The 24,076-nt window shown below is 35.5% G+C and overlaps 1 protein-coding gene across 5 annotated transcripts in view; it reads right to left on the bottom strand.

Moving 5' to 3' along the window:
* The window catches only part of LOC106877229 (uncharacterized), a 104,967-nt gene that overhangs the window by 34,784 nt on the left and 46,107 nt on the right, over positions 1–24,076 (bottom strand). The window contains exon 1 of one of the 5 annotated variants that reach the window (XR_016241885.1): positions 13,118–13,197. The exons of the other annotated variants lie outside the window; for them this stretch is intronic. The gene's annotated coding sequence lies outside the window, so the exon portion shown is untranslated. Of the gene's footprint in view, positions 1–13,117; positions 13,198–24,076 lie in introns of those variants that run through there. 5 annotated transcript variants of the gene reach the window in all.

The raw sequence follows: 24,076 nt of genomic DNA, 5'->3' as shown, positions 1-24,076 counted from the left end.
TATATAGGAGCTTCATTAGTTGCATGCAATGCCCTTATTTTTTTTCTGAATTTTTCAAACTGTAAAGGTAGTTTATGGACACCCTGTATATACAAGGTATGTGCATGTGTATACATATATGCTATATGCACACATGCATGCATGTGTGTGTGTGTGTGTATGTGTGTGTGTGCATGTGTGCTTTTTGTTTAGTTTTTTCTGATATATATTACTGGGTGTTGGCTAGGATACTGGAAAACTGGTACTTCTAAATAAAGATACCCTGTGTAGTATTTGTTCCACCAAGCTAGATACTACTATGGCATTGGATTCAAACCTGCATTTTACCACATATGAATTTCAAATCACAATTCAATCACAGTTTGATTATGTCCACAACTGAGATTTTGTCCAATCAATGATTGTTGTTCACATGATAGCTCTTTAGCTTGTCTGGAAATTTCTATAGCAAAGCCTATAAATAGAGTCAATAAAGGTGCCAATTTCACAGTGTTGTGATGTCCGAGCTGTTATGTTGTTCTCCGCTCTCATTAATTTTAGAGTGTCTTGGGTTGAGGTTCAAATTACACACTCTCTATAGCTGTTCTAAAGACTATATATTCAATCGGGGAAATTGAAGAAGATTTGATATGGCACCTGTATATTTGCTTATGTCAAAATCAGCTTAAGTGTTAAACTTTCAACAGACATTTTCCTTGCACATCATATTATGCTATTTCCCCCTTACTGTTTCTATTAGTTGTAATGCATGAACATCTTTTCATACTAATGCAACACAATAAATAATGTTCAAATGTGATGTGAAATTACTACACAAACTTTTCTTTTAACTTGGTTTTATAAGGGAACAACATACAGCCTAAACAATATCCAATTATCCAACCAATCTTGTTGCACTACTTTGTCATTATAGCTATGTGGTGAAATGGTGATTGATTCACGATAACCAACAGCACTAGTGTTCACCAGTTGTGATATAAAATAGAATTAAAGAAAATAAAATCATCACCACACAGTAATGATTTGTTTTACTGATGCATTTGAGGAACATGTAAAGAGATCTGAGCCTTGCACTCTAAAATAGTCTACCAATGACCAAGATCACTTTCTTTTATTCTTTTATTCTTTTAATTGTTTCAGTCATTTGACTGCAGATATCAGACTTTTTTTCCAAACTGACATTGGTTGTCAAACGATGGTAGGGGGACAAACACAGATACAAAGACACACACACATAAATACATACATACATACATATATATATATATATATATATATATATATATATATATATATTTATAAAAAGTGTAGGTGGCATATGAGGGTGTATTTTTATGAAAAAGGTAGTTTGAAAACACCACTATATAAGATAAATTTTAATTTTCTCAAAAAATTAAAATTTATCTTATATAGTGGCGTTTTCAAACTTCTTTATATATATATATATATATATATAAAGTGTAGTATATTGCCACTTAAGTGTGGCTGACCCCTAGGGGTGGATGTTACTGTTGCTTTTAGCCCCAGGAGGACATCTCCTCCAGCTGGCTTATCGACACACGACTGTGTCCTGTTTGCCAAGGGAGTTATCCCTCTCACCTCGGCCAGCAGCACGAACGTATCCGGATTTCAGGGTTATTTCCCTTCGTCGGCGTTCGACAGCTGATGACCTTGGTGAGAGAGAAAAACCTGGCAGACCTTATATCTTCTTTTCCAGTGGCATTCTTCACTGATATTGAAAAGGTGAAAACAAGCAATGTTAATTCTCTAAATGAAGTATTAACAGTAACTGCACGATAAAATGTAGTATATTGCCACTTAAGTGTGGCTGACCCCTAGGGGTGGATGTTACTGTTGCTTTTAGCCCCAGGAGGACATCTCCTCCAGCTGGCTTATCGACACACGACTGTGTCCTGTTTGCCAAGGGAGTTATCCCTCTCACCTCGGCCAGCAGCACGAACGTATCCGGATTTCAGGGTTATTTCCCTTCGTCGGCGTTCGACAGCTGATGACCTTGGTGAGAGAGAAAAACCTGGCAGACCTTATATCTTCTTTTCCAGTGGCATTCTTCACTGATATTGAAAAGGTGAAAACAAGCAATGTTAATTCTCTAAATGAAGTATTAACAGGTCACCAAGGTCATCAGCTGTCGAACGCCGACGAAGGGAAATAACCCTGAAATCCGGATACGTTCGTGCTGCTGGCCGAGGTGAGAGGGATAACTCCCTTGGCAAACAGGACACAGTCGTGTGTCGATAAGCCAGCTGGAGGAGATGTCCTCCTGGGGCTAAAAGCAACAGTAACATCCACCCCTAGGGGTCAGCCACACTTAAGTGGCAACATACTACACTTTATCGTGCAGTTACTGTTAATACTTCATTTAGAGAATTAACATTGCTTATATATATATATATATATATATATATATATATATATAAAAATAAGCAACACGGATTTCAAAGGTGATTGCAGTACGCACGTTTCATGCTACTTCAATTTATTTAAGTAATGCGAGCATTACCTTAAATGCAATATGAAGAGCAATCTTCAGCTGCATGGAAAATGCAGAAAAAATTACTGTAGAAAAGACATATTATAAATGTGGCAACATTTCAAATCCAAGTGGGAGAGAGAATACATAAAATCCAAATGTGAGGAAGAATATATAAGTCCATCTTGACATAGCTGAGTCTATCAGGCTAGTAATTGATTCTAGACAAAAGTTTTAACTGTCTCTGATTTTATTGTTTCTTATCTTGTGGTGATAGCAAAGGGACAATTACTTCTAAAGAGAGGGAAGGTGTAAGCAGTATGCATGGACAAGGCTATAAATGTATTAGAATCTAAAGGTTTCACTGGTCATAGTAGTATCAGGTCATTTTACTACTATCAAAGTGTTGAGGAATTAATGTTGAGGAATTACAGCCCTAGGTATATGGGTCAAATAGGTTTTTTACTTTTAGTCTGAATAGAGTAACAGTATAGTGGTACAGACAACAACAATACTCTAACTAATGTTTTCACAATAAGAGGTATGTTAATAAAATAAATAAAATGAGATGTAATTATTTTCCACAAAAATCATGAAATAATGTCAATATTGAATTCAGGGGCTCTGGATAGGGTGTAAAATTTAAGGATATTAAGTATATAGTGATCATGAAAAACTATTTTGAATTATCTTTAAAAAATTATTAGCTGAAGATAAGATAATGATACTATTTAGGAGACACATAGGTAAGCTTTATTTATATAATGTGAATAAAAAATAAAAATTATTATCGGATTTATATTAGTTTATAATAATGTGCTTACTAAGGTTTAAGCGACTGAAAAAAGAAAGGATGTTAGGAAATAACAAGGATAATCAATACAGGAATCTGATGATTGATTTAAGTAGATTAGATATTAAGGTGAGAGATCAGGAATATATGTTATAAAGGTTCAATTACCAATATAAATATGTGCTAATTGATAGTCCTAGATGACCATAATAGAAGTAAAGTACTATATTTTGATAACTTTAGTTACTTAAATAAAAGCCCTATTTTTTAAAAAGAATTTAAAAGTGTGAGTAGAGCAATGCACACATGATACCCTAAGGTCTAATCTATTATTGATTAGATTAGGATTGTTCCTAAGTTTAAAAATTTCATATATTTCCATAGAACACAATTCACATCCATATCTATTATTTCTATAAGGTTGAGCTTTTCTTATAATTTCCCATTTAAGGCTAAAATTAATACCATTATCTTTTAACTCCTAAATTTTACTTGCCAATGTCGTACTATTTGCCTTATATCTAAGTCTAAACGAAGACTTATGGTTATATATTCTCTGTTTCAGGTTAATACTACACCCTATATAAATATAATTCTCTGTTATAGTACTAATGATGCATCTGTACACTACGTTACGGGTGCAACAAAATCCAAATAAAGGACAATGGGACTTTTTTCTACAGTTGCACATGGTGGGGTTATCAGCCCCACCTATATTATTTCTAATATCTCTATTATTATTATTACTACAATTATTTACACTAATATCATTTATCAATTCTTCAATTCTATTATTAGGTATATATTGGTTATTACCATCATTATTTAATTCATATCCTTACATATACGGACGTATACATACATATATATGCACGTATGCACACGACTAGCTTAAATAGCCCGCCTAAACAACCTTTCGTGTGATCCGGACAGAATATTTTAAATATCGATCTTATCCTTATTTATATAAATATAATTTTATCAGTGTATTTACTGCGCTGATATTCTGTCCGGATCACACGAAAGGTTGTTTAGGCGGGCTATTTAAGCTAGTCGTGTGCATACGTGCATATATATGTATGTATACGTCCGTATATGTAAGTATACTGTTTGTATACATATATTTGTATTTATGTACTGGAGTATATTTCACTGATGAAGGCAGAGCATTATTATTTATGCAAAGCCAGAAATCCAGGATTTGGAATTACCTTTATTTTTACTGGTTTATTTTGGTCTTCGTCTTCGCTAATCGTGCCATGCGGACATTTATTGTGGTTTTAGAGTCAGGATTTGACTGCTATTTTTTCAGCGTGGTGGTATCTCTTGATACCCTGTATTATAATTTTAAATAATTATTACCTTTGATGGTTTTTATTCCCATGCTGACCACTTGATAAGATCAATATTTTAAATATCGATCTTATCCTTATTTATATAAATATATATATATATATATATATATATATACACATATACAAAAAGCTTCTTTTCAGTTTTCACCTACCAAATCCACTCACAAAGCTTTGGTCGGTCTGAAGCTATAATAGAAGACACTTTCCTAAAGTGCCATGTAGTGGGACTGAACCTAGTACCATGTGACTGGGAAGCAAGCTTCTTACCACACAGCCATGCCTTCAGGTGTACTGCAGCTGAAACAAAATGACACATACACCAACTGTCTACACAACAAGCATCTAAAAGTCATTATAATAAATCTAAAAGTCATTTTAATATGTAATGAATTATATTGTGGTTCCAGACAAATGTATGTGCTGCTATAGAGTGAATAAAAGCATAAAGATGTAGCATTGATGTATATTACATGAAAGTTAAACTATAACATCCTTTTATGGTACAGCTGGACTGAACCCAGGCCTTGATGGTAATGTAGCAAAACTTTTAAATTTTCAGCAATGCCAATCCTATATTACTGGTATCTTTTATCTTTTACTTGTTTCAGCCATAACACTGTGGCCATGCTGGGACACCACCTTGAAGAATCTTTAGTTGAATGAATCTACTCCAGTACTTTGTTTTTTCCTTTTGTTAAGCATGGTACTTATTCTATCGGTCTCATTTTGCTGAACTGCTAAGTTATGTCAATGTAAACACACCAACCAGTGATTGGGGACAAACACTGGCACAAGACAGAAGCACACACAAACATATGTGTGTATATATGTGTGTGTGTATGTATATATATATATAATGGGCTTCTTTCAGTTTCCATCTACCAAATCCATTCACAAGGCTTTGGGTGGCCCAAGGTGCCATGCAGTGGAACTGAACCCAGAACCATGTGATTGGGAAGCAAGCTTCTTACCACACAGCCACACCTGTGCCTATATGATTTTTATCTATTTTGTCATTTACTTATTTTACGTAATCCAAAGCTAAATGAGGCAGCTACTTTATTTCATGTATTGGGACTGAAAGTTGAATTATAATCATGAAGTTTCCACTGATATGAAAATACAATGTAATACAGAGTATTAAGATTTGTTAAAGCTTTATCAATGCATACATCATGACCTTAAAAATATCTAAAGGACCTTTAACACATGTGATTCATTAATATTCTCATATTTGACAAACTTCTTGGAGCTGATATTTGATTATCTTGAATGAACATTTGCAAATATGTATGAGTTTGGTGTATTATCTGTAGGTCTAGTTGAAAATTTCAGCACCTACTCTCAGGGTTGGTTTGGTAGCTGAAATACCGGTATTGTTGCTAACCACACCTCACAACTAACTGGCTTTATTATTGTAAATTATAAATGAAACAACAACTGCACTTTTGCCTTTGTTTCATAGAATTGTCTGCAGCCACCACAACTCAAGCACCTCTGGACATTTCAGATAATAAACCCATAATGGGGAAACTAACTTTTCCAGTGTACCAGCATGAGCCTTAGAAAAGTCTGACACTATAAGAGGCTGAACTTTTGAGACATGCAAAACTACTTTAACTGTATTGATTCTTCAACTGTTTCTTAAGAGAAAGACTCTTAGAAGACATGGATTTGGGCTACATGGACTATATGCGAAACCATTGATTTTATGTCCAAACTAAAAAACATTACTAAAATACAGGTAACACAGCTTTAATGGCAAATGCAGATCTACTAAGAAGTGTTGGTTCTTTGTTAAGTAAAAGAGAGTCCTTTATGAGAAATCAAAAGAAAGTTAATTCAAGCAGGGTACACCTACAACTGTACAGAGTGTATAAAAAAAAACATGTTAACATGAAAAACAAGTGATGACACAAAAGTTCTTTTGTTGGCTTGTGCAATTAGGACACCTATACAACTGAAACTATTACATCTTGAGAGATATTTGATCAACCTATGGACTTCATTTCGTATGTGCTATTATTGCAAAGTATTTCTGTGCATCTATTGTGAGTGAGGGTTTAATTTGTCAACAATATGCCAGAGATGCAATTACTTCTTTTGTGTAAACAGTATTTGTATTGAATAGATGCCATTAATCTTATCTAGTCATTTTCTACATACTGAAAAAATTTATTTTCAACATAAAAGCAGAAATAAAGAACACAGTGGAAAACTTTCTAAATTTTGATTTCAATCGCAAATAGTAACTAATCTTCTTTCTGCAAATAACTCATTTGACCTCTGTTATCCTATTTCAACTTGAGATCATGTAACATTGATATACATTTAAATACATTTACAACACAGTCTTGGTTTGACTGCTTTTATGCTACTGTATTTACATTGCTCAATTCATTTTAAATGTAACTTTATTCCATGTTCACTTCCTTCTTTAATTTTCCTTTGAAATGGGCAAGTATGGCTGTATGGTTAAAATGTTTGCTTAGCAACTACTTGGTTCCAGGTTTAATCCCACTGCACAGACAATTTGGGCAAGTTTCTCTTATCAATGCTTTGTAAGTTAAATTTGTAGATAGAAACTGTGTGAAGAACTTATTATGTGTGCCTATTTGTATATTTCTTAATCTATATTGATGGAAAATGATGATAGTAGTGAGAAAACAGGAAAGCCAGTACTATAAAAAGAAATATATATATATATACATATAACAGGATTAGAAATAGAAAGTCGTTGGTACAACAGTATATATTTGAAGAAATTAATAGGAATGCAAATCAAATTTGATTGGAAAATCCGGGCATTGATCTCATATGCTAAGCCAGCACTCTACCATCTGAGCTAATTTCTCTGCTTTTCCAGACATCTAATTATTGAAGTGGCTTGTCTAAACATCTAATCATTAAAGTGGAAAAATTATAAGAAAAGCCACTCCTATTCAGTTCTTCAAACACATGCATACATATATATATACATACATACATACATACACACATACATACACACATGTATGTATGCAGGCATGTATATATATATGTATGCTTGCATGCATGTATGTATGCATTCATGTATATATGTATGTATGTATGTATGTATGTATGTATGTATGTATTCAATTCCTATTCAGCTCTTCAAGCACATACATACATGTATATATGTATGCATGCATGTATGCATTCATGTATTTATGTATGTACATATGTATGTATGTATGCATGTATATATATATACACACACACATATAACCTTCTTTCAATTTCTGTCCGCAAAATCTACTCACAAGGCTTTGACCAACCAGGGCTAAAATAGAAGACACTTGTCCAAGGTGCTATACAGTTGGCTTGAACCCAGAACCACATACTTGGAAAGAAAACTCCATAATTACTCAAGTCATGCCTGTAATTTACTTAAAATATATATATATTCATTTCAATAAAAATAACCAATATATTTTTGTCTTGAAGCTATGCAAAGCATTAACATGTGTCTTGCAATAGAATTATATATTTTATAGTTATAGATTAAACATTAAAAAAAAAAAAAATTAGAATCACATTCCTTGTTTCCAAAATATTTTTTGACATACCACAGATATTTCTGGTTATTGCTTAGGGATTTTCAGATATTTTTACCAGTATGAAGAGAAGTATGTGTTGTAAAGATATTCAGATTCACTGTTCACTTCCTATCCACAGTTTAAGTTCCATTTTGCTGCAGACTTTAACCCTTTAGCATTCAGATTATTCTGTCAAATGTAATGATTTTTCATTCACATTGTTTTAAATTAATCAGGCATTATTTTGCAACTTCGAAATTTTGATGATAGGACTGTATATTTTATCATGGCATTGAAGGGTAAGTGTCATAGGCTAGATCTGGCTGGTTAGAACATAAAATGGCTGGTTTAAATGTTAAATAGTTAATTCAACAGGTGTTCAGGATATATATTAACCATATCAAATATCAAGAAGGCTATAAAGTTCACAAGCTCTGCCCTTCTTCCGTAACTTATAAAAACAAAAATAAAGTAATATAAGTAGTAACAGCAGAGCTACTGCTAAATTATATTTATTAGTTGTAGTAGTTGTAAGGCAACGAACTGGCAGAGTCATTAGCACACTGGGCATTTTGTCCACCTTTACGTTCTGAGATCAAATTCCACCGAGGTTAACTTTGCCTTTCATCCTTTTGGGGTTGATAAATTAAGTACCAGTGAAACACTGGGGTCAATGAAATTGACTAATCCTTGCCCCCCAAATTTCAGGCCTTGTGCCTTTAGTAGAAATGATTATTATTATCATTAAGCTAGCAATTTCAGACCTTGTGCCTTTAGTAGAAAAGAATTATTAGCATGCCAGACAAGATGCTTTGTGGTATTTCTTCTGGGTTTACATTCTTTCAAAGTCCATCAAGTTTGACTTTGCCTTTCATTTTTTCGGGGTTTAAAAAATAAGTACCACTGAAGCACTGGAGTCGATGTAATCAACTAGCACCATTCTCTAAAACTTCAGGCCCTCATGCCTATAGTAGAAAGAATTAGCAATAGTAGCAACAGCAAAAGGAGTAGTGGTTAAAATAGCAGTAGATTTTATGAAAAAGCTAGTAGTAGTAGTAGGAGGAGGAGGAGGAGGAGGTGGAGGAGGATTACATATAACAATATGTCTGTAATTATTGTCTTCCAAATGTATGTCCTTTTCCTTCATCTCTTCATTTCCTCCACCTCCTTCATTTGAATATCTTTGTTAATTTGCTTATATTTAAGGGACTAAAGAATTTCAGTAAGTAACAAGGAGTTTTCAAACTCTACTTTAATTTAAACATCCATAAGAGTATTTAAAAAGTGAAATGTTTATACAGACACCCACCCATATATATATGATGATGATGATATCTTATATTTTTTACTTGTTTCAGTCATTAGACTGCGACCATGATGGAAGCATCGCCTCAAAGAATTTTTTAGTCAAATGAATTTACCCCTGTACTTACTTTTTTTAATCCTGGTATGTATTGTATTGGTTTCTTTTGCATAAACCATTAAGTTACAGAGATGTAAACACACCAACACCGGTTGTCAAGTAGTGGTGGGGGGGATAAACATAGGCATAAACACACACACATATATGATGGGCTTTCAGTTTCTATCCACCAAATCCACTCACAAGGTTTTGTTTGCCCTGAGACTGTAATAGAAGGCACTTTCCCAAGGTGCCATGCAGTGAGACTGAACCCAGAACCATGTGGTTGGGAAGCAAGCTTCTTTATTTCATTAATATTTGCCACATGGGCAGTACACAGAGAAGCAAAGTGGGCTGGACATTACAATAATGAGATGAATGAAATATAAATGATATAAATGAGAGAGGTATTCGGTGCCCGCCGACCGAAAAACCCCTCGAAATCACAGTTCTTTACAATTCAATTTAAATCACTTAAATTCACATTAAATTTTTACATTAAATTAAATTGAGGCACTGAGCCTCTTAACTGCCCTCCCCGATTAACTTTCTTGCCAACTGCAGGCAAGCCTGCAGCGACAAGTCAGGGCCTATAATGAGAAATTTTAATTCTCCCTTACTAAATGAAGCCATTATCTCAAACAGCCCTCTTTTACTCAATAATTCCACTACACCTGTGGAGGCCAGCCTGGATAGTCCATGCACCCAGATTCTAATTGTTCACAGTCTAATGTACCATCCAGATGACTCTCCATGGCCCCTCCCTTGAAATAGAAGACAATACAATCATTATCGCCCTCACTGGGAGGGGCCTCAACCTCCTCCATTGGTAGCACAATTCCCACAGCTAGATGCCCTTCCTAACGCCAACCACTCAGAGAGTGTAGTGGGTGCTTTTACGTGCCACCGGCACGAAGGTCAGTCAGGCGGTACTGGCAACGGCCACGCTCAAAATGGTGTATTTCATGTGCCACCCACACAAGAGCCAGTCCAGGGGCACTGGCAATGATCTCACTCGAAAATCCTTACACATGTAATGGGCACAAGTGCCAGAAAGGTGACACTGGGCACAGGTGCTATCCCGATTTTGCTTTCGCTTGCCCCAATAAGTCTTCGCAAGCTGAGTTTCGTGTCCAATGAAGGAGACGACGTTAGCACGGGTGCAGTCGTCGAATTTAGTTCAATTTCACTTGTCTCAACAAATCTTCGCAAGTGGAGTTTAGTGTCCAATGTAGGAAAGTAAAAACTATAGGTGTTTGATCTTTCTAAATATTGTGATATGTCCAAATGAATTCATACCGAGATTCGTTTGTGCTGTCAAAACATGACATCTGATGAAATGAATAGACTATAGAATCATTACATATTTCCACTGTATGAGATATGGAATTCATTAGATATGGCTCATTCAGTGAGATCAAATACAAACTTCATGAATTCTAATTAAACCTTTGAAACATTTGGTCACTGATTGATTCCATTTGCTGAGGAGTGACTCTAACATTTCCCAATATTTTTTTCTACTCTAGGTACAAGACTCTAAATTTTGGAGATTGACTCCAGTATGCAACTGGTACTTAATTTATCGACCCCGAAAGAATGAAAGGCAAAGGTCAACCTTGGCAGAATTTCAACTCAGAACGTAAAGACAGACAAAATACCGCTAAGTGCCCAGCATGCTTACGTTTCTTATTTCTTTATTGCCCACAAGGGGCTAAACATAGAGGGGACAAACAAAGACAGACAAAGGGATTAAGTCAATTACATCGATCCCAGGGCGTAACTGGTACTTAATTTATCGATCCTGAAAGGATGAAAGGCAAAGTTGACCTCGGCGGAATTTGAACTCAGAATGTAACAGCAGACGAAATACCGCTAAGCATTTCGCCCAGCGTGCTAACGTTTCTGCCAGCTTGCTGCCTTAGCATTTCCCAATATTAAGAGACTTGTGTTACTGCATGTCACACACTATAGTTAAATGGGTTAGGATTGTGGGGAGTTGTGGGCTGTACAGCAAGGCAAGTATTTGTCTCTCTGGATTTCAGAGTAATTTTGTATCCTGGTGAACAGGTCATTTATATAATCAATAGTTGTTGTTACTAATGTAGCCAAAAGTGGGTGAGTAGGACAGTCATCCTGTGTATTTAAAAATAAAATAAAATTTTCTTCTCTTTCTTCATTTTACATGTTTCAGTCATTTGACTGCAGCCATGCTGGAGCACCGCCTTAAAAAGCTTTAGTTGAAGAAATTGTTTCCAGGACTTATTCTTTGTAAGCCTGGTACTTATTCTATCAGTCTCTTTTGCTAAACTGCTAAGTTATGAAGACAAACACACCAGCATTGGTTGTCAAGCACAGACACACACATGTAAATACATACATACACTGAATAGTGACTGGTGATGAGAATTGGGCTTTCTATAAAATGTGTTCTCTATGAAATGGGTTCTCTATAAAAATGTCAATACAGTGGGTAAGGAAAGGAGAAACACCAGCACCCCAGGCTAAAGAAGGTCTTCACCCACGTAAGGTGGTGTTATCTGTTTGGGGGTATATGAAAGGTCTAGTCCACTTTGAACTTTTAAGCTTAACCAAATGATAACAAAAGACATCTAGTTCGAGCAGCTTCATCGGCTTAAGTAAGCACTAGAAGAGAAACGACCATCTTTTGATTCAAAACAAAAGGTATTCTTCCATCAGGATAATGCTCAGCCACATACAGAGAAGATAACATTTCAAAGGCTGGAGCAGTTTGAATGGGAAATGATGCCCCATGCACCATATTCACCAGACATTGCCCCATCTGATTATCATTTATTCCACAGTCTTCAAAATCATTTGGACAGAAAAAATATGAATTCTGTAGACAAGGTCAGAACAGTATCGAAGGAGTATTTTTCGTCACAGGCAAGTGAATTTTGGAAAAGGGGCCTTGCAAGTCTACCAGATAGATGGAAGAGAATTGTAGAAAATGAAGGAGAGTATATTTTAGATTAAAAAAGAATTTTGTTTATCTTAATTTTGAAAAATAAGAGAAGTATAAAAAAACTTCATTATTTATGGGATGACTCAGTACATATATATATATATATATATATATATATATATATATATATATATATATGTTCTTACATTATACGTACACACTCACACATTCACACAGACAGAAGAGAAAGTTCTGCACTAAGATTTAAAGCTGGCAAAGTTAAGCTAGCCACTCCTATATGGTGGTAATGTTTCAGGAACTAAGAAATTAAAGCAAATGCTTTTCAGAAAAAACTATGCACTGAAAAGATTAAAGCAAGCTTCAACTGCCTGTCTGTTGGGAATTGAATGAGGTGGCAAGGATCACAAACAAATTGTTCTCAGACTGGTACGTAAACAAATCTGCACTGCTGCATACATCTTCTACACTGAGAATGATTTACCATGCAAAGCTATTTTTCTGCTAGTGTTTCTGGCAATACTCCAAACCCCAATGAAGGTCAAATGAAGCTTAAAGTAAACATAACTTACATGCCTTCGGGAACGACATCTGTTTTGCAGTTGTTACTACCAGGTGGTGGGTAGTAACAACTGTCATAGTGTTCTATCTGCCAGAATATTTTAACCTTTGCATTATCATATTTCTGTTGAAATACAATGCTTTTATCTTTTATCTTTTAACTGTTTCAGTCATTTGACTGTGGCCATGCTGGAGCACTGCCTTGAAGGATTTTAGTCAAACAAATCGATCCCAAGACTTACTTTTTCAAGCCTGGTACTTATTCTATCAGTCTCTCCAATGAACCGGTAGGTCACGGGGATGCCAACAGTTATCAAGCAGTGGTGGAGCACAAACCCAAACACAGACACACACACACAGGTACGTGTGTGTGCGTGTGTGTGTGTGTGTGTGTGTAACACTCATTACAACCTTCTTTTCAGATGCCAATAGCCACAGTTCCCCCTTCTCATGTTACCCCCCCACACACACACACACTCTCTTTACTCTCTCTCTCTTTTACTCTTTTACTTGTTTCAGTCATTTGACTGCAGCCATGCTGGAGCACCGCCTTTAGTTGAGCAAATCGACCCCAGGACTTATTCTTTGGAAGCCTAGTACTTATTCTTTTTGCCGAGCCGCTAAGTTACAGGGACGTAAACACACCAGCATCGGTTGTCAAGCGATGTTGGGGGGACAAACACAGACACACAAACATACACACACACACACACACACACACACACACACACACACACATATATATATATATATATATATATATATAGTTCAAAAACACAATAACAAAAAAACAAAAAAACAACAAAGTGAGGACGTGATATGGATAGTATTATTGGACGCTCAGGAAAGGAAAGAGAGAGTATATATATATATATATATATATATATATATATATATATACATATATATACATATACACAACGGGCTTCTTTCAGTTTCCGTCTACTAAATCCACTCACAAGGCTTTGGTCGGCCTGAGGCTATAGTAGAAGACACTTACCCAAGGTGTCACGCAGTGGGACTGAACCCAGAACCATGTGGTTTGTAAGCAAGCTACTTACCACACAGCCACTCCTGCACCTATACACATACACATTCCCTCAGAGTTGGCACTGTCAATGTAGGTACATTGAAAGGTAGGTGACTGACTACACTCTCATCAGAAAAAAAAATTTTCATAGTTGCCCCCAGCATAGTTTACTCATTAGTGACTTCAAAGTAAAGGCACGAAGGAACACAAGAAGCAAGCCAGTTTAGAAAAGAAAGATCTGGAAGCTTAAAGATCCTTTAAATAGCCAGAGGTTTAGGGACTTCCTAACTAAAGCATTTGATGAGAAGTAAGTGGGGGGGGGGGAGTTATAGACTTGCAATATAGAGGATAGCTAAAAGTTCCTACGAGACAACTTACTGAGAGCCACAGACCAAATTTGTGGGTGGTGCAAAGTCCCAACCAGATCTACGGTGACATGGTGGTGGAACAATGCAGTTGACAGGGCAATTAGAGCAAAGAAACAAGCTGGGAAGGAAGTATATCAGGTAGCTAGAAGGGAAGTTAGGAAGCAGGTATACTTAACCAGGAGTGAAGCAGAAAGGAAGAAGTTTGCCAATGTTCTGCAGCATGAGGACCAGCAGCTTGAAGAGTTTCAGTTTACAAGACAGCATGCCAGGGAAAATTGTGATGTTCTGGGAGAGAAGTGTGTTCGCATGGATGATGGTTCAAATGTAAACAATGTTTAAAATTTCTAGAAATTTCTGAAGGAGTTTAATCATTCTCTTATTTTGCACATGAAACATTTGGACGAAACTAGTGTTAAGTATTATTAACTTTTATAAAGACCATTGTACAAACTTAGATTTTTCAGAGAATTTAGCTAATGGTTAACCATATTTACAAAACCAATTACGAATTTGTGCATTCACTAGCTTTTCTGACATTTAAAAAAATACTAACCATTCTCTTTTTTTGCTTGCTACTGTAAAGATATATATATATATATATATATATGCATTGTATGTATGTGGGTAAGTACACACACACACACACACACACACAAACACACACACACAAACACACACACACACACACACACACACACACACACACACACACACACAAACACACACACACACACACACAAACACACACACACAAACACACACACACACACACATAAATAGCAGCCAAATATTGAGTCATTGTTGTAGCAGATATCAGGTTGTGTAAAAAGTAAGCAATGTTTTGAACCATGAAGAATTTGTACCAGATATTTGAATTTTATTTTAAAGATTTTTTTGCAATTTTCTGATAATACAGAAATAGACTTGCCCAAATGCATCAATAAATTAACATTGATATTTTTGTCACCGTTGTTACAGTTATCTGAAATGGAACTGTCAAAGCGCAATATTCAATCAATTTTGCTATTCAACTTCAAAAAAGGACGTAAAGCAGCTGAAACAGCTCATGATATCAACGAAACATTTGGTGAGGAAATGACCAGTGAGTGGACAGCTTGAAAAGTGTTTAAACGATTTTGCAGTGGACACCTGAGCCTTGAAGATCATGAGCATAGTGGACACTCATCTGTCATTGATGATGGTCAATTAAAGACCATCATTGAGAAAGATCCATGTAAAACCACTTGAGAACTGGCAAAAGAACTTCAAGTTAGCCAGAAAACTGCCTGCAACCATTTGCATGTGATCAGAAAATCAAAAAAGCTGGACAAATGAGTACCACATGATTTGAATGAAAATCAGAAAATGCGCAAAAACGAAATTTGCTTGTCGCTTCTTCTCTGTAACCAGACTGATCCATTTCTCAACTTTATTGTAACCTGAGATGTAAAGTGGATTCTGTACAAAATAAAAACCATTCATTGCAGTGGTTGGACCAAAATGAAGCACTGAAAACCTTCCCTAAACCCAAGCTCTTCACAAAGAAGGTTATGGTGAATGTTTAGTGGTGTACTGCTCGACTCATCCACTATAACTTCTTAAAACCAAGAAAAACCATTACTGCAGAAACATATTGCCATGAAATTGCCAAAATGAATAAAAAACTGCTACTCTTCCATTCCAGACTGGTCAAATGAAGAGGGCCAATCATTCTTCATGACAATGCTCAACCACACGTTTCCCTAATGACACTCCAGAAGTTGAGGGAACCTGGCTATGAAGTTCTTCCCTGCCCAGCTTATTCCCCAGACCTTTCTCCTACCGGCTACTACTTTTTCAAGCACCTTGATGGTTTCCTATGAGAGAAGGAGTTCAAAAATCAAACCGATGCTGAAAGTGCATTCAAAGAGTTCATCAGCTCCAGAACTCCAGATTTTTGTTACCAGAATAAACAAACTTGTAACTCGTTGGCAAAAATGTGTTGATTGTAATGGTACTTACTTTGATGAATAAAATTTCTGCATTGTTGAAATATATTGTGATGAATTTCATGTTTCAAAACGTTGCTTACTTTTTACTCAGCCTGATAGATTGCTTCATGGTAATCATTCTAGATCTCTGAGCTCTGAGTTCAAATCCTATAAATATTTCAAATTTGCTTTTCATCTTTCTTTTGTTGTTGTTGTTAACAAATAAAGCACCAGTCCTGTACTAGAGTAAAATCTTTTTTTCTCACAATTTCTTTCTACCTGTCTCTTTGTTTCTGGAAGAATATGGGAGTGGTCAGACATGGAAAGTGATGAACCCAGTCAGGTCTAAAAGTGACCAAGACAACCAATCTGTCACAGTGAAGCCCCTAATTCCATCAAAGAACTCAAGGCCAAAGGTAAGGTACACACACACACACACACACACACACACACACACACACACACACACACACACACACTGTTTCAAATTTTGGCACAAGGCCAGAAACTTTTGAGGGGAGAGAGATGTTGATTATATCGAGCCCAGTACTTCTCTGATACTTATTTTATCAACTCCAAAAGGATTAAAGGCAAATTTGACTGCAGCAGAATTTGACTCCAGATAAAAAGCTACCATATATTTTGTCTGTCATAGTAACAGTTCTATCTGTTCAACACCTTTGTATATATATTATATCATATAATAGTATCTTTTATCTTTCATCTGTTTCAATCATTAGACTGCAGCCATGATTTTCAAAAAGTTCAAATAGAAAGACATGGTTTATGTCGCAACTGTCTAGTGTTTGAAACTTGCCCTCTTTTTATAGGGAGTCCATGGCTCAAATTAGTATGTGTTTTGTATAGGATTTGATTTGTTGAGGATAGTCACATGGCTATAATAAAAGCCATAAGTCTTATTAAATACAGCTACCCAAGGTTTCCTGGTTGAAATAGCAATTTATTTTGCCATTTTTCAAGCTGAGAAGAAGACTGTTTGTCAGTTGCATTTTAAGGTCATCTGCTTAAAACTTGTGGCTTTTATTATAACATTATCTTTACTTTCTTATCTAATTAAGTGCTAGTCTGCTTGTTGAAGCTTTACTACATTATACACACACACACACACACACACACACACACACACACACACACACACACATTAACTAACCTAAAGTTTGCTTATGCCCAAGTACTGCTTGGTGCTGATATTACTGTAAGATATATATATATATATATGTGTGTGTGTGTGTGTGTGTGTGTGTGTGTGTATGTGTGTGTGTGTACATATATACACACACAGTCACACATGTATGTCCTCTGCCATTAGAGTCTGACAAGTTATCTAAGGCCATTCAATCAAAGCAACCCGATCTGTCAAGTGCGAAAAAATGTATTCTTCATTGAGTTCTCCTCACTTGTAAGTTTCTTGCAAAAAACATGGTATCACTTCTGCACCTATCCTATTTGTTAGATTTAGCACATGTGGACTTCCATCTCTTCCCCAAGATGAAAATGCAGTTCAAAGATTGCTGTTTTAACACTGTTGTCAAGATCCAGATGAATCACAGAAGATCCTCAACTTACTTATGGAAAATGACTTCCAGCTGAGATTCCAAAAGTGAAAGGAATGCTGGGACCAGTGTATTGCTGTGCAAGGGAACTATTTCGAAGGAGATATTGTTAAAACTTAGGTAAATAAGTTATTAAGTTATTCTTTATTAAACATAATTAGTCCAGAAACCTTTTGATATCACTTTGTGTGTGTGTATCTATCTATCTATCTATCTATCTCTCTCTCTCTCTCTCTCTCTCTCTCTCTCTCTATATATATATATATATATATATATATATATATATATATATATATATATATATATATATATATATATATATATATATACATATATATACATATATATATATATATTGATATCACCTGTTTGTGTGTGTCCACTCTGCTGGGTGGCTGGTGTTAAGAAGGGCAGTATTTTGGTTCATGTATCATTCGGAGATACGTGAGGCCATCAGCATTTGACACCTTAAGCTTTGCAGTCTTTGTAAGTGTATTATTCTCTTACCCATGGCTCACCAATTAACGTTAGACCAGCATCGCAAAATTGCCACCTGACAAGAAGTTTTTCAGTCCCCTACTGCAGTGCAATTTTGAGGTTTCTGACCATCACGCTGCTCCAACACGTTGCACAATTTATGCTATCCATAGCAAGTTTCTCAAAACAGGAGCTATTCTTCACAAACCATGCAGCAGAAGGCTTGCTACTACCACCACTGATAAAAGCACCAAGCTCCTGGAACAGGCATTCACGAAAAGCCAGGGGAAGTCCATCTGGAGGGCTGCACTGAAACTTAGCATCAACAAAAGCTCAATTTAGCAGATGTTTCAGAGAGTGATAAAGCTCTACCCATACTGACTTCAGGTTGTTCAAAGGTTTCAAGCAAAAGATTATGATGCTCATGTGGAAATGTGGAAATCATTCCACCACCATTAAACAAAACAACTCACAACTCCTAGAAAACATATAGTTCAGCGATTAGTCTGTCTTTTAATTCTCTCGCTAAGTAAACTGACACAATTGTCAAATTTGGGGAAAATTAAAAGCAGCGGAAATTCTTGAACAAGAACGAGACTTTCTGAAGCTGGTGGTATGGTGTGCCATGGGCAAGTGAATGATACAATTACAAAAACTGCAAAGCCTAAGGTGTCAAATGCTGGTGGCCTCACATCTCTCCGAATAACACCTGAAAAGAAATAGAAAAAAGAATGTGTAGAGTGACTTTTGGGACTCTACACATTCTCTGAACACCACTCTCTCTCACTAGTTTATATATTCAAGTGCGGGCGTAGCAGAGAGCAGCCTGCTGTGTCATCACCTAACCGACTATTATTTGAGTGGCAATTGCTTCCACTCCATTTGCCACCAGGACGCAAATAGACCAACCACAGCCCCTAATAAGGTCACGTGAGGGTGTTTCTTCTAATGCTTTCCTGGAGCCCCTATTTTCCTATAAATAGCCTAAATTATCCCCACCAATTCGTCGCAGCTCAGATCTTAGATCTGGTCGTTCTGACAACACACGCGTAATACAGCACCAACCAACCAGCCAGTTTCCAGCGAAGACATCAACACCATCGTTCAACTACGAACTACAAGCATCGCCCCCAACGTCGCCAGCAGCAACACGACTCTACGACTACCAGCATCGCCACCAGCGTCAACATGACTCTACACATACACAAGCTACCAACAGCTAACCGCAGCTTCTCTTCTCGACCCTGTTTGTGTGATTTCTTCACCACGAAAATAACAGCCAGGAACCCAGCTTGCGAAGAACATCTGTATTCAAGAACCCGGCCCGGCATAGAAGCCCTAACATCTCGACGAGTGATCGCTCTGCCCTAACGCTTTAACTTCTTATATACAGACACTTACTACTGTGTACTCTAATTAAGAACTGGTAAATTCTTACACGTGTTACTGACTCTTTTCTATCCGCTGTATCACTTACATTCACATACATGTATTACTCGCACACACTCTTTTGTTTACATGATGGCCAGTCTTATATCGTGTTTTATTATGTCGCATTCACACACACACAGACATACAGTTTAACGCTACAATAAACCTTACTGTCATACATCTTTATCGGTTGAGTCCTATCTTGTCCTTCCTGGCATTTCTAAGTTCTCTATGTTATAGTATTATATCATATTAATATCATTTTATATTTTTGTGTTCGACCGTGTGACGCATTTAAAAAAGGAGCCTGTTTTCCATTCATCACCATTTCTCCTTTTGGTTCGCACGGTCGTTCTTACATATATGTACATATATATATATATATGCATATATATATATATATATATATATATATATATATATATATATATATATATATATATATATATATATATATATATATATATATATGTATATATATATATGTATATATATATATCTGTATATATATATACATATATATATGTGTGTATATATATATATATATATATATATATATATATATATATATATATATATGTATATATATATATGTATATATATATATGTATATATATATACATATATATATGTGCATATATATATATATATATATATATATATATATCGTATATATATATATATATATATATATATATATATATATAAAACAAAAGTGGGGTGAGTGTTTCCATGCAGGGAAAATATACGCAAATTTGTTGTTGAATATGTACCTAAATTTGGAAAACTTGTAATTGTTTAAAATACATTTATTTACATATTTATCATTTACTTCCAAAATTTTGGGAAGTAAATGGTATATATGCAAATAAATGTATTTTAAACAATTACAAGTTTTCCAAATTTAGGTACATATTCAACAACAAATTTGCCTTATGTATGTATGTATGTATGTATGTATCTACAAGTACAGACACACACACACAACACCACACACACACACACACACACACACTTGCATAGACACACACACAGAGAGCTGGTGTTTCAAAAGTTTTCATGCTAGATATTGAATTGAACAGAGAATAAAATAAAATTTATTCTTTTCACACTGTTGCTCCATTCAAAATATTCAGAAAATCCTTTTGTATGCTTTTTATGTTAATTTCAGAAGCAAAGATTTATGTGATTTGTTTTAGCTGAGAATACGTATGATGAGAGTCCTGTGTCAAGATACTTGTCAAGCTTGTCAGACTAGCTTGACAAGTACCTTGTCATAAAACTCCCGACTTCTCAACTAGAAAAAGCTGAATGTCTGTTTGTGTGTGGGGGGTGCACATGTGCATGCGTGCGTATGTGTGCGTGTGTGTGTGTGTGCGTGCGTGCGCGTGTGCATGTGTTCTGTAGTCAACAATGACTTTTATAAATGGGATAATAAATGCAACTTAAACTTAACTTGAAACATTATCCAAAATGAATAAATGTTTGTCTCAGTATTTTGTAGAACTTCCTGTAGCTAATATCATGGCTTTCTCCTGATAAGGCAGGGATCTGATTAAATTAGTATTAATGACAAACTAACCCATGTTTATTTGCTCTTCACTTGATGTTTCTTCCAGCTCTGTAGTTGTTGTCATATTCAGTAATCTTAATCACAACCTTTTGCTAAGATTTTCCCTTAAATGTTCATTTGGATTAATATTAGAGGCTTTGAGTATCCCATTTCAGAGATTCAGTTCAGTGAATTTTTTTCCAAGTTTGTGAAACCTTGCTTGTATGACACAGGGCTACATTGAAATAGATCGGTAATAGACTCTTTTTCACTTTGGGTCATTTAAATGATTTTCATCAACATGATCTCTGATCTGTCTGTCTGTCACCCAAACTTTCCTCCCCTATACAATGATTGTTATTCCTCCATGTTTAACTGTCCCTTGCAAATTATCTGGCTTCCATGTTTCAGTTTTGTTGCACCACATATATATCTAGTTTGAATTGGAAAAGTGGCAAAAAATTTGCTTTTGTCAGACCATAATATCGATGACCAAAATTTGTTTTTCTTGTTGCAGAATGCTTTAGTCTAGCTGAACCTTTTGGTCTTATTAGGTTTTGAAATCATTGGCTTCTTTCTTGCAGCTCTGCATTCATATCCAAAGTCTTTTAATAATGCTCTTAAACAATACAGCAACATAGCCAGTAAATTTGCAGCCTTCTAGCAGTTGAACATTTCTGAGAAGGAAAAGAAAATAGTAAAGGTTGTTTAATAATTTTCCTCTTAACTGCCCTCCACTGCACTCTTTCCTTTCAGAACTTTTCTGCAACCTCCCAGATCTCTTCTGCATTCAGCAATGTCCTTCTTTACCTATTTATGTTTCTCACAACCAGTGAAAGAAACTAACTACTTCTGTTTATATATATGGAGGAAACTTTAATCAAAAGAATGGGATGTGTGAAATAGGGTTTACTATTAGTTCAGAATTTCAGTGTAGTAAACTAAGTAAACTAAGTAAATGTTTGAAGTATCGAGAGGTCAAGGAGCATATTAGGTCAGTAGAAAGGTTGGAAAAGGGGAGGCTAAGGTTAGATTGGAGAATGGGCAATCAAATAACAAAAGGGATGAGAAAGTTTATTAGAAAGGTTGCTACAAGGTCAATATGTTAGCAAGTTCAGGATGTCTTGTAACTAACTTTTACAGTGTTTTTATTCTAAAAATATTAGTGTCAAGAAGGAAAATAGTTAATTTCTAAATTAGTATGTGTATACACCAGTTTGAAATATAACTGTGTGAAGATACATACACACACACACACACACACACACACACACACACACACACACACACACACACACACACACACACACACACACACACACACACATATATATATCAACAGAAAGAAAAGTTTACTATCAGAATGTATCATCATCGTCATCATCATCATCATCATCATCATCATCATCATCATCATCATCATCATCATCATCATCATCATCACCACCACCATCATTTTCCATGCTAAATGGGTTGGATAGTTTGACCACAGCTGGTGAGGTCAGTGGGGGCACCAGGCTCCATTGTCTGTTCTGGCATGGTTTCTATGGCTGGATGCCCTTCCTAATGCCAACCACTTTACAAAGTGTACTGGGTGCTTTTTATGAGGCACCAGTACTTTTAACGTGGCTCCAGCATGAGAGCTTTTTATGTGGCACCAGTCTAGTGTCAATTCTGTTGTTGCAAATAGGTTTTCTCGAGTACAGCAGTGTGCCAGATATCTCAATCCTTAGTCATCTCCTTCGTAAGGCTCATTGTCTTGAAATTGGCCTTCAATAAATAATATATATATTTATCAACTTGCCATAACAATCTCGTTTGTGGTTATTAAATATCAAAATTACAAGTTAAAGAACATGGTACATAAGTTTTATGAGTCTGCTTTCTAATAAGATTACTCAATAATGGTATAAATTTCTTGAATAAATAATTTTTATAATATCATAAACTTTCTTTAGAGTAATAAGTTTAATCTTTTTGTTACCATATTTCTGTTGAAATACTCTATCTTTGCTCTAATTCTTGAATTAATGAAGAATTTAGAAAAATAATCTAGTTGTTAAGATGGTGTTTCAAATGTAAATTGATAAAAATTTTGAAATTTTGATGGAAGACTTTTATTTAGATCACTATAGAGTGGTAATTTTTTTTTATCATAGAACTAAAGGAATGTCTCAGGCAGATTGGTATCAAAAGGGTTAAAATGAAAAATGTATTATTTATGGTAGATTTCAAACTAGCTAATAGTGGAGAATTAAGAAAACTACTACCATTTAGTCTGATCAATAAGTATCTGGATTGTTGGTATAGTAACAAAGCTAAAGCATAGTAAGTGAAACCACTTGGCCCAGATTGACCCTGAACTCTGCTGTGTGTGCACACAAAGTTTTAACATTCTAGCTTACTTCTGCTATTTACAGCAGCACTCGGAAGGAAGGTATGTAGTGTGTGATCATTGCATTGATCATGACAGAGAGAGTTGAGCCGAGAATCTGCATCAAATTTTGCCAAAAGCTTGGTGATACCTGCTCAGAGGCCTACACAAAGTTTTCAAAAAGTTTCATTATT

The sequence above is a fragment of the Octopus bimaculoides genome, chromosome 5, assembly GCF_046866305.1.
Source record: "Octopus bimaculoides isolate indiv1 chromosome 5, ASM4686630v1, whole genome shotgun sequence".
Taxonomy (NCBI): domain Eukaryota; kingdom Metazoa; phylum Mollusca; class Cephalopoda; order Octopoda; family Octopodidae; genus Octopus; species Octopus bimaculoides.
The sequence above is the reverse complement of the archived record's forward strand: the minus strand, read 5'-3'. Positions and strand labels throughout refer to the sequence as shown.